At 41.9% G+C, this 19,597-nt stretch overlaps 1 protein-coding gene across 2 annotated transcripts in view; it reads right to left on the reverse strand.

The window, feature by feature from the left end:
• LOC124544634 (putative fatty acyl-CoA reductase CG5065) overlaps positions 1 to 19,597 on the reverse strand; it is a 498,437-nt gene that overhangs the window by 291,314 nt on the left and 187,526 nt on the right. The window lies entirely within an intron of this gene.

The following is a 19,597-nucleotide window of genomic DNA, read 5'->3' on the forward strand; positions in this document are numbered from 1 at the left end:
GGACTTAACTTCTAAGGTCATCAGTCCCCGAGAACTTAGAACTACTTAAACCTAACTAACCGAAGGACATCACACACATCCATGCCCGAGGCAGGACTCGAACCTGCGACCGTAGCGGTCGCGCGGTTCCAGACTGTAGCGCCTAGAGCCGCTCGGCCACCACGGCCGGCGATGACGTCAAGAACGGACCGTTTCGTGGATACATACGAACAGTTCGGCTTGCTAAGCTTGATTTGAATCTGTAACCGCTCTCCGAGTCGTAGTATGTGATGACGTCTCCAGCAGTGGAAGACGAAACGTTACGCTTTGGACCATGGCCTTATGCCCGTAAACTAAATGTCGGCAATATCGCAAATACTGGCTGTGGAAGCCCACACTGTATGTGTCGAATGCCTTCCGGCCTGCGAGGAACACATCATCTAGCTCGTCGTTCTCTCCGGCGGTCTGGTTATTATGGACGACCCTTCGTGCTGACGACAACTTTACTCTCCAGTGTCATTTTTGCCTGGGAGACGATATGCGTTCTCTGCATTTCTCCACGAATCATTTCTACTCCTGACTTTCGTGATCTATTCCATTTTTCTCAGCCCCGTCGCTTCCGTATTCCCATTTACACAATCTTTCAATATAGTCTGTGGCGTTACTCAGCCCTTTCTGCACTTCAGGTATCCTTAGAGTGTCACCCTTGGTAGTCTTCCCTCTTGCGAGCGATAATTAGGCGTCCTGGACACGCAAATTTTTAATTTTTTCTTCATCATTTATTCAGTATCGGCTTGTTTTTATTTATTTATTTTTTTTTAATATTGTGACTGGGTGTCCCTCATGGGGCAAAATATTTTCCTTAATGTTTTTCTTTTGGAGACTAGCAGTTTTTGATAATGTTTTCCTTAATGTAAATGTTTCAGGGCCACACAGAGCTAACAGGAGAATTGCACTGTGGTATAGTCTGATTTTAGAACTTCTCGACCCTGCTCTATTGCACAGCACGTCTCTTTCGCACAAATATGCGCTATTTGCCGCTGCAACCCTTGACTTAATCTCAGTTCCCATTCCATTCTGCTCACTAAAATGCTTCGCAAAACTGAAATGTCTTTTCTTTTAAAAGTTACTTCATGAACTGTCGATGTTGAATCACTGGGTGCCTTATTGACAACCAGTGGCGGTCGATTATGCGCTAATGTGCTATGTAACGCTACAAACATCACACTACAATTATGCCGTTTCTCTTTGAATGCGACCCGGAAATCGCAGTAAAGTTACGCCACCTGTCTTGGAATGCGTGCTGGTATGCAAAAAGAACGGACAAAAACCTATTTTGTAGCACTCTTTTTGCAATAAATAGAAACCAGTGACGAGTGCTGAAATGGTCGTCAGCAGCACTACGATCAACTCTGAGAAGGGACGCAGTTGCCTGTTTCCGACTGTGCTTAGATTCCACGTCATCCCTTCCGGCACTACGAATGCTGACGTTGCTTCCCCACCAGGGCTGTATTTTTCCCTGAAACTGCGTTTAGGAGCCGTTGTAACGGCGCCGTGACTGAGTGGTCTATCACAAGGACTGGTAATTAGTCAACTCGGGTTCGATTCGTGCTTTACAAACTTTTTCCACTTTATTTTATTTTATTCCCCACAATATTAAATTACTGATTATGAAACTTAAATACACTACTAGCCATTAAAATTGCTACACCACGAAAATGACGTGCTACAGACGCGAAATTTAACCGACAGGAAGAAGATGCTGCGATGTGCAAATGATTAGCTTTTCAGAGCATTCACACAACGTTGGCGCCGGTGGCGACACCTACAACTTGCTGACATGAGGAAAGTTTCCTACCGATTTCTCGTACACAAACAGCAGTTGACCGGCTTTCCTGGTGAAAAGTTGTTGTGAGGCCTCGTGACGGGAGGAGAAATGCGTACCATCACGTTTCCAACTTTGATAGAGGTCGGATTGTAGCCTATCGCGATTGCGGTTTATCGTATCGCGTGCGACATTGCCGCTCTCGTTGGTCGAGATCCAATGACTGTTAGCAGACTATGGAATCGGTGGGTTCAGGAGGGTAATACGGAACGCCATGCTGGATCTCAACGGCCTCTTATCACTAGCAGTCGAGATGACAGGCATCTTATCCGCATGGCTGAGTCAACAGATGTTGCAAGACAACAACCATCTGGACGAACAATTCGACGACGTTTGCAGCAGCATGGACTATCAGCTCGGAGACCATGGCTGCGGTCATCCTTGACGCTGCATCACAGACAGGAGCGCCTGCGATGGTGTACTCAACGACGAACCTGGGTGCACGAATGGCAAAACGTCATTTTTTAGGATGAATCCAGGTTCTGTGTACAGTATCATGATGGTCGCTTCCGTGTTTGGCGACATCGCGGTGAACGCACATTGGAAGCTTGTATTCGTCATCGCCATACTGGCGTATCACTCGGCGTGATGGTATGGGGTGCTACTGGTTACACGTCTCGGTCACCTCTTGTTCGCATTGACGACACTTTGAACAGTGGACGTTACATTTCAGATGTGTTACGACCCGTGGCTCTACACTTCATTCGATCCCTGCGAAACCCTACATTTCAGCAGGATAATGCACGACCGCACGTTGCAGGTCCTGTACGGGTCTTTCTGGATACAGAAAATGTTCGACTGCTGCCCTGACCAGCACATTCTCCAGATCCCTCACCAATTGAAAACGTCTGGTCAATGGTGGCCGAGCAACTGGCTCTTCGCAATCAGTCAGTACTCTTGATGAACTGTGGTATCGTGTTGAAGCTGCATGGGCAGCTGTTCCTGTACACGCCATCCAAGCTCTGTTTGACTCAATGCCCAGGCGTGTCAAGGTCGTTATTACGGCCAGAGGTGGTTGTTCTGGGTACTGATTTCTCAGGATCTATGCACCCAAATTGCGTGAAAATGCAATCACATGTCACTTCTAGTATAATATATTTGTCCATTGAATACCCGCTTATTATCTGCATTTATTCTGGGTGTAGCAATTTTAATGGCCAGTAGTGTATATTTAAACACAAATACATTTATTATTATTACTTATTAAATATTAAATATATTTAAATGCATAAAATTAATACATTCAACTCACGATAGCTACTCTTGTACGTGAACAGGCTATAGGCCACCACATTGTAAAATTTTGCACGAGCCACCACTGCTCACGATGATGCGCTCAGTTTTTTCCCACTTTAATTTGTAACCCTGCTTTCCTTAGAGTATTTCCGTAAAAACTGTTTATGAGCTGCAAGTCCTGTTTCCTATCACGTTTTAAAACAATATCGTCCACATATGCAAGCCGATTTATTGTGTTATTACCCAGTCTTATTCGAGTTGGGTTTAATTTTTGGTATTCCTTGTCTACCTGACCTAAAACTGAATTCAACAATATTGGAGAAATGGGTCTCCTCATATAAGACCGGACCTGATTTCAAAGCATCATCAGACAAGAAAAATCATGTATCTGCATCTCCAAACCTCTACACCCAAAATATAGCACTTGACCGAGAATTTTAAAAGGAAGCGATTGCATTCAGGGCCATTAAGTTGCAGAGGAAGAAAGGGGCTGAAGCCTGCCAACTCGGCGGTGTGAAAACGCGGGGCGGCACTTCGCTTTTTGTACTGCAACCGACTAGAGAAGGCGTCACGCGAGGGCCTGCCCGGTGCGCGGCCAGCGCGGCTTATCTCGGTCGCTCGCCCGCGACAGCCTGCTGCCAGTTGCCCGCCGCCGCCGGGCTGGCCCGCTCCTCGCTGTGACGTCACGCGCCGCCGGCACACCGATCCATACGCGCTCGGCTCCCGTCGCCACCGCGCTCGGCCCGTCTCGGGCAGACGTCTGCCGAGCCGCCGCCGCCACGTGTGACTGGGTCGGGCACGCCCTCTTCACGCGTGCGCGCTTTCGTTACGCTACTCGTGCTCGCCTGCCCGCGTCATGACCTCGACCCCGTGCCAACTGTGTCGCTTAATTATGTATTCTGTGAACTGGTATCCCTTTTGCCGCGATTCCGACGTGAGTGGATTTTACACTCACAGTGAAATTCGTATTGCTTTTGGGTCGCTCTCCCTATCCACGCGGTAGAATTCTGTTGCCAAAGCTTACCGAGTTTATCAGGCATTGTTACGGGTCTAGTGAAAACGCACTACACTGTGCCTGATCAGCTTGTTTATTTATCTATTTATTTATTTTTTGCGCGACCGATCCTAGCTTCCGACACCGGTATCGGTTGGGTTTTAATGCCTCATTACTGACTGGGGAAGCATACAACCATCGGGTTACCAATTTTCCTCATATTTCACATAGCTGTAGTACATACTTCTTGCTGCAATGCTGGTCTTGGTCTTCAGTCCGAAGAATGGTTTGATGCAGCTCTCGATAATACTCTATCCTGTGCAATTCTCCATCTCCGAATAACTATTGCAATCCATATTCTTTTGAACCTGCTTGCCGTACTTATCTCTTGGTCTCCCCTACAATCTTTATCCCCCGCCCCCAACACTTCACTCCAATATTAAATTAGGATAACTTCGTGTCTCTAGTCATGGTTACCACAGATTTCTTTTTTTCCCCCAAATCTATCCAGTACCACCTCATTAGTTACGTGATGTGCCCATCTAATTTTCATCATTCTTCTGTGGCACTGTATTTCAAAAGCTTCTTTTCTCTTCTTAACTTTTTACTGTCCACGTTTCATTTTCGCATACGGTTACACTACGGATGAATAATCTCAGAAAAGATTTCCTGACGCTTAAATCTATACCCGATGTTAACAAAATTCTCTTCTTCAGAAACGCTTTTATTGCCACTGGCAGCCTACATTTTATATCCTCTACTTCGACCACCATCAGCTACTTTACTGCCCAAATAGTGAAACTTATCTACTACTTTTAGTGTGTCGTTTCGTAATCTCATTCCCTCAGCATCACCTAATTTAATTCGACTACATTTCGTTATTGTTGTTTTGCTTTTGTTGATGTTCATCTTATATCCTCCTTTCAAGACACTGTCACTCCGTTGCCCTTTCAAGTCCTTTCGTGTGTCTCTCAGTATTACGTCACTGGCAAACCTCAAGGTTTAAATTTCTTCTCCCTGAAGTGTAACACCCCTTCAAAATTTCTCCTTGATTTCCTTCACAGCTTGCTCAATTTACAGATTGAATAACACCGGGTTACGCTACAACCCGGTCTCTCTCACTCCTCCTCAGCCACTGCATCCCTTTCATGCCCTTCAAAGTCTTAACTGCCGTCTGATTTCTGTACAAGTTGTAAACAGCCTTCGCTCCCTGTATTTTACCCCTGAACCTACAAAATTTCAAAGAGAGTATTCCAGTACACGTTGTCAAAAGCTTTCACTAAAATTACTAAATCTATAAAAGTCGGTTTGCCTTTCCTTAACATCTCTTCTAAGTCAAGTCATTGCGTCAGTAGTTCCTGGAATGGTCCTAATTTCTCTGGAATCCAAACTGATCTTCGCCGAGGTCGGCTTCTGCCAGTTTTTCCATTCTTCTGTAAGATATTCGTATTAGTAGTTTGCAACCATGAGTTATTAAACTGATCGTTTGGTAAAACTCACGCATGTCAGCACCTGCTTTCTTTGGAATTGGAATTATGACGTTCTTCTTGAAGCCTGAGGATACGTCGCCTGTCTCCTATATTTTAAACGCGAGGTGGAATAGTTTTGTCATGGCTGGCTCTCGCGAGGATATCAGTAATTTGGGGGGAATGTCAACTACTGCAGGGGCTTGTTTCGATTTACGTCTTTTAATGCTCCATCAGATTCTCCTCGCTGTATCATATCTCTCGTATTCATCTACGTCCTCTTCTCTTGCTATAAAATTGCCCTCATGGTCATTTCCCTTGTATAGCCCCTGTATATACTACTCTCAGGAATTTGAGGAGCCGGCCGATGTGGCCGAGCGGTTCTAGGCGCTTCAGTCTGGAACCGTGCGACCGCTACGGTCGCAGGTTCGAATCCTGCCTCGGGCATGGATGTGTGTGATGTCCTTAGGTTATTTAGGTTTAAGTAGTTCTAAGTTCTAGGGGATTGATGACCTCAGATGTTACGTCCCATAGTGCTCAGAGCCATTTGAACCATTTTTTTTTTAATTTGAGGCGCCAGATGTCATGCTGCGGCGTTAGCGCAACTGGCTCAGGTGACAGAATAGAAAAAAAATGGCCTGTAGTACGCTGGGGTTTCGTAATTGTTATTTTTCCCTATCCTTTCGCCAAATACTTGTATCGCTAGAACGAATCATGCTTCTCCTGAAAGGTCCAACGATAATAATGATGACCCTAGCGTACATTCGTGGCGAGGTATATTCAAGATAGAATAAGAACTCGTGACGAAATGATCTCTTATTTATCAATACATTCAGATGTGTATCGCAGTGAAATGAAACCAGGCTATACGTTTGTAATATAAAGTACATAATATTTTTGACACGCACATGAAGCATCAATAAATAAACGATAATTTCATGACTATTCCTCAATACGCCATCACTACGACTATTATTGCAGTTATACAAGTGTTTGGCAGAAGGTTACAAAGAGGTAAGAAAACGTCGAGGTTAAAGCACTACAGCCAGAACTCTCACCCGCCGCCTTAGCGGGTTGCGCCATTGTTGCTGCTCGACTACTGTTGTTCGCATATTGCACAGAACAGTCTTTGAACCTAGATATCTAGAGGATACGTGAGAAGAGCATCCTACCAGATCAAAACTACAATCGTGCGAAAGACGAGAAAAATCTGTGACCCTCTGAGTGCTTGCTTCCCTTTGAAGTTTATTTTACGAAATAGCAGAAATCAACATTAGAAACAGGTTTCATAACGATATGGTCATTAGGAAAGGAGCACAACCTCTGTTTGAATAGGATAGGAGAAAGAACAGACCATGCTGTTATTCAAAGGAACTAGCCCAGCATTTACGTTATGCGATTCTGGGAAACAGCAGAAAACCTAAATCTGGACGGCTGTTCGGGGAACTCTAGTCCTCCAGAATGCTGCCTATAATGCAAGTGAGTTTGTCTTTCTTTACATCGTTTCACTAAACCAGCCATGAAGCAGAGGCTTCAGTGCTGCGGGATGAGTCAAATTATATTAAATGGTATAAGAATAACTGCAGGTAACTTGCGTGCATTATACAAACGGCCTGTGACAGCTATTGACCACTTACATTGAGAACTATGCAAATTACTTCTTAACTATTTTGTTACTATATACAGGATGTTCCAGGAGTAACTGTCAGTGTTCAGGGATGTAACAGAAACGATCATTGGAAGCAAAAAGTCTAGTAAACATGACCTCTAAAACGCATATTTTAAATAGGTAAAAGTACTATTTCATCTTCCTATTGTGAAACACATCCCTCCTCCTGAACAGTGCTCACAGCTCTTAACGTAAACATTTTAGAGCCCATGTTTCCTATTTTTTCTTTCTTTCGAAAGATCGTTCCTCTCACATCTCTGAATACCGACCATTTCTTCTGGGACATCCTGTATTCTAGCAGGAAGGCAGGTACTTTGAAAAAACTCCTGCTCCTCCGCTACACCACTTAACTACTGTATCTACCGAAAATTTGATACTAAGCGTTCATCTGACTACTTACAACGCTTTCAACTATCTGTGTACTGCTAAAGTTAACACCTGTTTAATAAGTTCGAGAAGTGAAGTGTTACTTCAAATTAATTTCGCAACTGTCTGGCGACAACCTGTTAAAACCTTCTGCACCACAATTAAAAGGCGTATTATAGGAAAAAGGCCGTTCGATAGTGAAATACATTTATTAGTTGCAAAAAGCTTTTGTTAGGTAACCTACCAACTTCACGTCATTTCCCTTCATTTCCAAGCACTTTTCGTAACATTGCATAGTTTCTTGCAATATCTCTATTTTCTGCCTCCAACGGTATTACGAAACAAACCAGTAACTTTGAAACAACTTTATTACTAGCGAGTAAATGCAACCTACCGTTATGTAGACCACAGATCATAACAGTTCGTCTTGTCTCCTGGGCGTGCCATTCCGATCTCCATCGAGGACCTTTCAATGGCTACTATTAAAGGTTCGACACCAATGTCTACTCTTTCTTTCATTTCTCATTCAGGCCCACAAACCACGCGCACAGGTCTTGATAAATATAAACCCAAAAATATAAGTGTAGCACTCATTTTGTAATGACAAGTGGCAAGCTATTATTTGGTTTCGCTCAGAGCCAGACTACCACAGCAACAAAACAATGACTTTTGTGGTTTAGTAAACTATCAATGGATGATGCTTTCGTGCTTTACCAGCTACCAATATTTAAATATAAGCAAAAGGCCCTTACTTCTCAAATCATCATCATCATCATCATCATCATCATCATCATCTTGGACAGTTTCCAGCCACTGGCTCAAATGCACCTCGTAAAACTATTTTATATCTTAGAAAGTGACGCATAATCTGTAGTCTCCTTTCGCTTTCATTATTTTTTCACATTTAATATCATTCGTTCTATTTATATTTTCGACCTGCCGGTACTGAATCATGAATGCATGGACTTAGAAAAAACTGCAAAAACTAATATCCGAAGTTAGAAAATATGATGAGACGAATGAATAACCAGGCAATCGGTTCAAATTGAAAAATAAAAGGAAATTCCTTTCCAGCGACATCAGAGATCAGTCATTTCCGTCAGTCTTACAGATATAACGCCACTGTTCGGAAAATCATTCAAATTTAGCCTCAAGGAACAAGTGAAACCAGCATTATTATTATTATTATTATTATTATTATTATTATTATTAACCTGTCTTAAAGTAGTGTTATAAGACCAATTACAAATGCCAACGGTTCTTAAGATAGGAAGTTAACAGTAACGTTGCGTCGACGACAAGATCGTTAGAGTCGGTGGATATGCTCCAACTGGACCAGGGATTAACAAAGAAATCGCCTGTTTCCTTTTTAGAAATCAATCCTGACATTCGCCCTACGCGATTTATTGAAAGCGCAGGAAACACATCCTGTAAGTACGAAGCACAGCAATACAGCAACGAAAGCATGAGCTTTCAACTTTTATGACAATGATGTTCCGCAGTGGCTCAGTATTAGATAAAAATCAGGCAACATTATGAGAAACAATCTCGAAGACTACTGGTAGGCTGACGACCAGTTCGTTTACATCACCAAGGTTACGCGAGTCATTTTAGTTGTCTAGCACATCGCGACAGTCAAGAGACCAGTACTGGCTTCCCCTGACATGTATACAGCCCAAACTGCACTGGCAAAGGCGGGTATGCCTAAGCGTAAGGCTGAGACGCATGCTGGAAAGTGCACATGCTGGTGGACTTTCACGACCAGTTGCATACAGGTTAGCAAACAACTGATGCGCCAACAATGCAGAGAATGCACTTTCAACGAGCCACATTCAGACCAGGCAAGGCACCACGGGACACATACGTACTCAGTCCTTGTTTACACACACACACGTAACTTTCGCGCAGCGTCTGAGTGTCAAATAACACAGCTAGACGAAACTTGGACCATACATGGAAATGCTACAGTATCGCACAGAAGGTGACTGAAAGAAATACGCAATGAGACGGACAGAAATGACACTTCTATCCAAAGACAAGAATTACACAGAAGTCGCCGCAATTTATGGTGGTTCCCTGAACATTAAAAAATATGAGACATGGTTCTTAACCCCTTGCCGCACCATTTAGTTCGACGAAATCTGTGGCCAAGCGGCTGGAGACGGCGCGTGCTAACCGGCCCAGCGTGATGTGCGAGAAAATCGCAATACAAGCCGACATCGGATACCTGTTATGTAGCTATGGGCTTATTTGTTTCACACGATACCGCTCTTGCGGATATCAACACAAAAAAATGGCTCTGAACACTATGGGACTTAACTTCTGAGGTCATCAGTCCCCTAGAACTTAGAACTACTTAAACCTAACTAACCTAAGGACATCACACACATCCATGCCCGAGGCAGGATTCGAACCTGCGACCGTAGCGGTCGCTCGGTTCCAGACTGTAGCGCCTAGAACCGCTCGGCCACTCAGGCCGGCACGGATATCAACACTAATTTAATTCTTGTTCCTCACATATAATATTTCAAACAATACATTTTTTTACATAAACACTATTTTAATGTACTCGTAAATTATAATCTAGGGCGTGTTCCAGTGTGACTTCTTCAGAAGGAACGCCCGAAAGTAGATATTGTCAACAAAAGATTGAATTACAATAATAAATGATCCCTTTTAACGAATTACTAAGGGGAAAATTCCTACAACTTAGAAGTAAACCTACCGAAGGTATACACCTTGATTTTTATCAGCTTTGAATAAGTTCTAGTACAGACCAAAATAAGAAAGGCGTAATTTTTAAATCTGCCCATACGGCAGTTAGATGGTGAAACATGCCATTGAAAAAAAATCATTTCTCAATTAATACCTTCGATACGGTAACATACTTTAAAAAACTACAGATAAAATTACAATTGTTTTTAATGCAGGTAGCAACGGTTCACCCACATTTATCGCAGGAATCTGTTTTTTTTTTTTAAGTTCCTTCCTCACACTATTTTGCTTTTCATTTGGACATTATTGTAATGACAAAACGCATAGCATGGTTAATACCAAATTCAATCATATACGATGAAGTGATGTTCAAAGAAATATCTCTATATCGCTGTACATGCTCACGAGGTGTCCTCTTCAATGCCAGTACATCATGGGCTATTTAATAAGTCTTTCCCAGAAAAATATATTATAAATATATACTGATGTGTTTCTTTATTTTCAGAAGGCATATGAATGCATCGACCGAGAGGAATTAATGAATATTTTGGAAGACTTTGGGGTGGATGACACCTGAAGAAAGCTGATCAAACGAACTCTCAGTAACACAGCGTCAAAAATAAAATATATGGGTGAGATTTCAGAACCCTTTACAATCAGAACGGGAGTAAGACAAGGAGATGGACTTTCCCCACTTCTTTTCAACTGCGTCTTGGGGAAGGTCATTCGAGAGTGGAGAAAGTTGTTAGCCCAAGAAAAAACACATGAAGAGCGGTTCAGACTTGGTCATAAAAACTGATTGGCCTTTGCGGATGAACTGGCCATTTTTTGCTAACAACGGAGTCAGCAGTCAACAAGATCAATAGGCTGTCAGAAATTGCCGACAATGGATTAGAAGAAGCAGCAATTAATGTCAGGATGGGGAAGTTAGACCATGCATACCAAAAGACAAAGAATGCTTATAACAAAAAGTGTGTGCGTACAGGGGCCAAGTTTCGACATGATAATAGTGTTGTAAAACCTGAGGGCTTATATGCATGCGAAACTTTGACCATGAATAGCCAAGGTCAAGTTGAGCGCCTGGAAAAGCGAGAGTGTAGGATATTAAGGGAAATCCTAGGTAATAGATGGGTTGATGGACAATGGCGAATGAGAGCAAATGAGGACTTGTACAGCAAGACAGAACCTATCACAGCACCCATTAAGAAGAGACGATTGTTATTTTACGGTCATCTCATGAGGATGGATGGTGACCGACTAACAAAAAGAACATGGAGTTTCATCCAATTTAAGAAAACAAGGCCGAGACGGTTCGAAAAAATGTAAAAAGATCTTAGGCAAATTGGTATCTCAGAGAAATCCTGACAGGAACAAATTTAGAACATTGGTGAACAATTACCAAGGTTTTAAAATGACATCAACGTCCAAAAGACGAAGAGGACCTTTGTCTGAAGAGCATAAACAGGCACTTCTTGGTGGGCTCAAAAGATACCGGCAGGAAGTAAAAGCTGGAACTAGAACAAGACTACACACTGAAATGAAATTGGTTGTTACCATGCAGTCCATAGAGTCTCAACTCGATAAAAAAAATGTATATATTGCTTTTGATTTTATGGCATATAAAATATCTTGTATTCGCGTTTTTTTTTTTTTTTTTTTTTACATTGGGTACTTTTTATTTTCAACCTTTAATTTTGTTGTATTTGAAATCATTTGTACCTTATTGTTGTAAGATTGCTATAAATCTGTGAAATAATGAGGATGTGCGGAACTGTTTAGTTCAAAAAAATGCTGAATGGGAGGGGATTTCGAAAAATGACTTCTTTGACAAACATGGGTACACCATCGTTTACATTAAAAACCACAGAACATTTATCAAGTTACCTTCCATTAGGAACGTGGGTGCACCGAATGACTGATGTGGCTTTCAAATGATAGAGCTCAGCAATCAGTCGTCGTCCCCTTTCTGGTTTTATTAGGCAAATCTAGATTTCGGCTAGAGCCTAGCCATTATCAGTGCACTATTTCCATGGTATCAGTGCATGTCCCAGTACGTCAGTCCCCCGTTGTTCGGGCTTCTGTCACGTTTCGTTAAACAGTCCTGAACGAACTGTGACAGAAGCCCGACAACGGGGGACTGACGTACTGGGACATGCATTGATACCACGAAAATAGTGCACTGATAATGGCTAGGCTCTAGCCGAAATCTAGATTTGCCTAATAAAACCAGAAAGAGAAGGACGACTGATTGCTGTGCTCTATCATTTGTTAGAACTTTTGTTCGAAGTTTTCTATATATCGTCATCGTTTCAACGATATTCATCCAGAAATATTAAACTCATTTTTTCAGTGGCAGATCAGGAGTTCACATTCTGGGTGTTCACAAATTTTTAGATTCAGATAATATGAGACTGAGATTAATAGCATCTGCTGCATGACAGTTATGCTTATCAACATATTTACACAACTAGAGCCATAGCGAATAATAACAGCAATACTAACAATAATATTAATAATATGTATAACTTGCCTGAAAACAGAATTTTTTTGTGGGATTCTGTTGTTTTGTTCATTATTAAGTACGATTAAGGGCAAGCACGAAATAATGTTTAAGCTTTCGCTACTCTCCGTTTCGCATTTTTGTTTAAGTGGGCGTTTTGTGCTTTTTATTCTTTCGAACAAATTTACAAGAGCCCCAATACACGTTTCAGTTAACGAATTAACTTCCGGGCTGAAAATCAGACATTCTTACGTTGCACCCACACAGCAACCTGCGCTTATTATACACTTCTATGTTAAATGTTCGCTTGTAGTCAATCGTATTTGATTTCGTCACTTTCTCAATCTACGTATCTGGTCTGAGAGGCCCTAGTTCCTTTGCGCCTACTTTTCCTGAAATTTTCTTTTCTGTTAGCATTTAAAACAGATTCAACAGAGTTCATGCTGACACTGCACAGAAAAGCCGACTCCTGCACAGTACACAACCAACTCCAAACAAAAACTGCCGTTTGTGGAAATGATTAAATTCGAGTAGTACTGTCTACATTCCATTGGAACTACTGACGGCCTTGTGAGAGCCAGTCCTGACAAAACTCTACCATCTGGTGAGCAAGATGTATGAGACAGGCGAAATACCCTCAGACCTCAAGAAGAATATAATAATTCCAATCCCAAAGAAAGCAGGTGTTGACATATGTGAAAATTACCGAACTATCAGTTTAATAAGTCACAGCTGCAAAAGTACTACCGCGAATTCTTTACAGACGAATGGAAAAACTGGTAGAAGCCGACCTCGGGGAAGATCAGTTTGGATTCCGTAGAAATGATGGGAACACGTGAGGCAATACTGACCCTACGACTTATCTTAGAAAATAGATTAAGGAAAGGCAAACCTAAGTTTCTAGCATTTGTAGACTTAGAGAAAGCTTCTGACAATGTTGACTGGAATACTCTCTTTCAAATTCTAAAGGTGGCAGGGGTAAAATACAGGGAGCGAAAGGCTATTTACAATTTGTACAGAAACCAGATGGCAGTTACGAGAGTCGAGGGACATGAAAGGGAAGCAGCGGTTGGGAAGGGAGTGAGACAGGGTTGTAGCCTCTCCCCAATGTTATTCAATCTGTATATTGAGCAAGCAGTAAAGGAAACAAAAGAAAAATTCGGAGTAGGTATTGAAATCCATGGAGAAGAAATAAAAACTTTGAGGTTCGCCGATGACATTGCAATTCTGTCAGAGACAGCAAAGGACCCGGAAGAGCAGTTGAGCGGAATGGACAGTGTCTTGAAAGGAGGATATGGGATGAACATCAACAAAAGCAAAACGAGGATAATGGAATGTAGGCGAATTAAGTCGGGTCATGCTGAGCGAATTAGATTAGGAAATGAGACACTTAAAGTAGTAAAGGAGTTTTGCTATTTGGGGAGCAAAATAACTGATGATGGTCGAAGTAGAGAGGATATAAAATGCAGACTGGTAATGGCAAGGAAAGCGTTTCTGAAGAAGAGAAATTTGTTAACATCGAGTATAGATTTAAGTGCCAGGAAGTAGTTTCTGAAAGTATTTGTATGGGGTGTAGCCATGTATGGAAGTGAAACGTGGACTATAAATAGTTTGGACAAGAAGAGGATAGAAGCTTTCGAAATGTGGTGCTACAGAAGAATGCTGAAGATTAGATGGGTAGATCACATAACTAATGAGGAAGTATTGAATAGAATTGGGGAGAAAAGGAGATTGTGGCACAACTTGACAAGAAGAAGGGACCGGTTTGTAGGACATGTTCTGAGGCATCAACGGATCACAAATTTAACATTGGAGGGCAGCGTGGAGGGTAAAAATCGTAGAGGGAGACCAAGAGATGAATACACTAAGCAGATTCAGAAGGATGTAGGTTGCAGTAAGTACTGGGAGATGATGAAGCTTGCACAGGATAGAGTAGCATGGAGAGCTGCATCATACCAGTCTCAGGACTGAAGACCACAACAGCAACAACAACAACAAAAACAACTGTCTACCAAGATGGTCGCTTTACTAGAATACAAATGAAGCACTGGGAACTAAAAGAGCCAAAAGCACACCGTCTTCGATCCCACATTTAAGGGAATATCAGAGAAACCAGTGAGACAACATTACGTTAATGTTCATATATACAATGTGGGCCTACAGCACAGACAAATCTGACCCACCATAAGATCAACAAATATCAGGAGCATGAATAAATGCCAGAGTCTCATAGTCGATGATGATGCGCTTTTCGGTTCTCAGCGCCTCTAATGGGTTGTTGTATGATAAAATTCAAAACTTAATATACTGTATCTCATTCAGAATTCCACAAAATAGGTTTTTCTATCAGTATAACTATAACATATACTGATGTTCAATCTAATTCTAGTATATAGTGATTGAATTGGCATATCCGACGAGTGTGCTATCGTTCAGCCAGATTTACGCCAAGAAAACGGAGATATAATCTGTTGCAGTGTGCTATCAACTGGTGCCATGACGTAAATATGTAGTTTAATGATAAGGGCTAGCAGTGCACAACGCGAAAGTGCACCTTGTGTATCAAATCCGCATGTATTTGACATGTAAGGCAATTACGTCACACGAGCTGCGCCCAACTGAAGGTGTGCTCGCGATTCTGATGCCAAAGTTTCACGTAGTTTAGAGGAGTAGCAATTTAGCATAGCGCAAAAGATTTAGTGCCGTGTATTTCAGGTTACATCTGCATTACATTTAACAGCATTCAAAGAAATATAACCAACAAATTCGCAAAGTGTCAAAAGTTACGGTGTTCACATGCTCGTGTGCTCTTACACAACAGCTGCCGTGTCTCTCTTGCTTTGCTCTACACTTTTACTGAAATCCGACAAAAAATCGAAATGCGTCCGTTGGGTAGGTTTACTTGTTAGTAGCCCTGCTTGGCACAATTGTTTTGAAATCAATGTGGTAGAGCGAAACAATTACGTACATGTGTTCCCATATCGTTTCACTTCGTCCTTCGTGTTTTATGCACATTCCGAGTCGGATCGATATGAATCGAATGAACCCAATATTGCTCCTGGAGTCTTAATAAGCGTTTCGTAGTGTAGTCAACACATATTTTCTTTCTCTTATCGAATATTTTTATAGATAATGCACGTATTGAACATAGACACATCCGACATTAAAAAAATAAGTGTTACGCTACCATCCTTCCCCCAGAGTGTGACTCGTAATGTTTACGTTTAGATCCGTTTGTTTCCACGAGTGTGACTCGTGGTATTATGTGGATGGTAGTGCACGCTCTGCAACGTGCTCCCACGCTGGTCTCATGGTCGGTGGATTCTCGTGGCAGGGCATCCATTCCCTCACTAGTGCGGTTGACAATTGCTGGATACGTGCTCGATGGGATTTAAGTCGGGAGAACGGATGGACCAGCCCATTCGCCGAATATCCTCTCGTGCCATGAGCTCTTCCACCTAAGCCGTTCGATGCCGTCGAGCATTGTCATCAATAATAATGAAGTCAGGCCCAAATGCAGCCCCGAAAAGACACACACGGCGAAGGATTATAGTGTCACAATAACGTTGATCGTTGAGTGTTCAAAGATTTGAAGGTCATTCCCTCCCTCCCCCCCCCCCCCCCCTGCAAAATTATGCCTCCCCACAGCGTATCACCTGGACCGACAAAACGATCATGTTCGATAATATCCCAGAATGCATTGCTTGTTCTCACACTTTGCCATTAGGTTAAGTCCAGCACTATCTAAAATGCAACGATATGTCTTCTGCCTGACGAAGGTTGCTTTGAAGAATATTTCTAACTTTAATTATAGCCGGTGATCACTATGTTTACTTACTCAACAAACAACTGAAATACGTGCAGGTAACTGCAAGCACATACCCGAACGCTTTATGTTTGTTTGAGAACATAAATTTCCCCATTTACGATTTATAAAAGCTTACTTTCAAAAAATGAAGACATCATCTCAAAAGACTTCGCCCACTGTTAGGTGAAGTAAATTTCAAAAATTCTGAAAATAATTTGATTTGGCATTCATCAAAGGCTCTGCGGACAATTTTATGCAATGGAAAGGAGCAATACTTAGACAACAATAAATTGTGGTATACTTGCTCTAAGTACACGTAATTGGTAAGGAAATTGTTTTGAGTATAGTCAAGTACCTAACTGTGTGTTTCGTATAGACCGTAAGTCCAAGTTCCACTTGATAATGAGACAGAGTTCCCAAAACCTGTAGTCGAATTAAATATCTAATGCGTCTGAGGTGGTTTTAATGGAACACTTGATGCTGCTAATCTATTCTGGTGCCGTACTTCGCAACATTTCAACAGTAAGGGTTCTTTGGCGAGAAAAATCCACGAATAATTTCTGTTGAATTAGAACTATGAGATGGAGTTTGATTCTAACATGGACACCCACCACTAGCGTTCAGTTGTTTTCCCAGTGACAATGAGACCATGCGACCATCAGTTTTAACTTTTTATATTCGGAAATCGGTCATCAATTTCCAAAGCAATTCGATCCAACTGTCAAGATTTCAATTATATACAACGAGCTGACAATTTCTATAAATAAATGGAAATATCCTGACTGATACATCATCGCCCATGTCAAACCGCTACGGATACAAACTTGAAATTTCAAGATGGCGGATGAAAATTTTTTGGAAATATTTTGCTATGAAGGCAATTTTTGACGCTAGAACTACGAAAAATGGTATTTGGTTTCTCAGTCAGATGCAAAGCATTTTTGGAAGTTTCACCCCTATAGCGGTGAAACAGAGGGTTAAAGTTTTTCTGAAAATAAACCATTCTTAAAATTCTACTACAGTATTTTTGAAGCCATATTTGCGAATATTTATATTTGCCCTCCCTGTTAGAAATAAAAAATTGTGTATTTCAGTGTTTTTGGAGATTCAAACACCAAGGGGGTGAACTAGAGCCTGAATGATTTACTGACTCATCACTGCCCAGCCTAAACCACTAAGGATAGGAACTTGATATTCGGGGAGGGCGTTGACCTTATGTACTGTAGGAATCGTTTAATACGGCATTGCTCTAAAAATGGTTCAAATGGCTCTGAGCACTATGGGACTCAACTGCTGAGGTCATTAGTCCCCTAGAACTTAGAACTAGTTAAACCTAACTAACCTAAGGACATCACAAACACCCATGTCCGAGGCAGGATTCGAACCTGCGACCGTAGCGGTCTTGCGGTTCCAGACTGTAGCGCTTTTAACCGCACGGCCACTTCGGCCGGCACGGCATTGCTCTAAATTACACCCTTAAAGGGGTGAAATTGGGCATGAAAGGTTTTCTTAAAAATATGTCGCTATTAAGATAATTTTTAAGATAGAACTATGAAAATTGGTACCCGGTTTCTTGGCCAAAAATAAAGAAATTCATGTTTCAGAATTTCTGGAAAATCAACCACTAAGGTGATGAAATAGTGGCTGAAATATTTTTTTGAAAATAAACCATTATTAAAGTTCTACTAAAGCGTTTTAATCTACGTCCATGAAACCTGGTATTTGGCCTCTAAAGAAATGTATGTTAGGGAATGATAGTTTCTATGCGAGTATTACCACAAGAACTCAAGATGCAGAATTAACAAAGACCTCCGACTTTAGCTACCAGAATCGTTTTTTGGTACATTCGAAAAAGACCATGCTTCTGCGGCCTTAATTAACGTGAAAGATTTAGAAGGTGTTGCAATTTGTGAACAACACAAAAATTCGGCTAAAGAAAAACGAAAAAGAAAACTGTGCTGACTATACATTCTATGTGAGCGAAGGAGCTGGCGCTAAGCTAGTATCGTTATAAACGATTCCAGAGCTAGAGTGGTTGAGGCGTGGGCGTTACTGAATGAGGGCGCCGCAGACCACGTGGTGAGGCCGGCGGGAGAGCGGGTGGAGAGCCCGCCTGCAAGCGGCACAGAGCGGCGCCTTCGGATGCTCGCTAACTCGATTACTTCAGACAGGAAGCCACGCAAGCCGCTGTTCGCAGCCCGTTGCCGCCACACGCCTTTGCGGCGGCTCTTAGCACGCCTCGTTACCACTATTTGTGTCACTCAGAAACCGTGTGTCCCGTGTAGACCGCCTTGTCTGGGTCTGTGTGTCCGCGTGCAACGGATGGACACACAAGCGCACACTATCCGAATCACTTGCACAAATACTACCAGCTTTTTGAAACAAATAACGCACGTATCAAATGCACACTATGCAGATACATTTGCGCTTCATATTATAACCTAATACACAGGGTGGTCCACTGATCGTAACCGAGCCAAATATCTCACGAAGTAAGCATCAAACGAAAAAACTACAAAGAACGAAACTTGTCTAGCTTCAAGGGGGAAACCAGATGGCGTTATGGTTGGCCCGCGAGATGGCGCTGCAATAGGTCAAACGGATATCATCTGCGTTTTCTTAAATAGGAACCCCCATTTTTTATTACATATTCGTGTAGTACGTAAAGAAATATGAATGTTTTAGTTGGACCACTTTTTCGCTTTGTGATAGATGGCGGTGTAATAGTCACAAAAATATGGCTCACAATTTTAGACGAATCGTTGGTAACAGGTAGGTTCTTTAAATTAAAATACAGAACGTAGGTATGTTTGAACATTTTATTTCGGTTGTTCCATTGTGAAACATGTACCTTCGTGGACATATCATCTTTGAGAACGCATATTGTTACAGCGTGATTACCTATAAATACCACATTAATGCAATAAATGCTCAAAATGATGTCCGTCAACCTCAATGCATTTGGCAATACGTGTAACG

The sequence above is a fragment of the Schistocerca americana genome, chromosome 8 (genome assembly GCF_021461395.2).
Source record: "Schistocerca americana isolate TAMUIC-IGC-003095 chromosome 8, iqSchAmer2.1, whole genome shotgun sequence".
Taxonomy (NCBI): domain Eukaryota; kingdom Metazoa; phylum Arthropoda; class Insecta; order Orthoptera; family Acrididae; genus Schistocerca; species Schistocerca americana.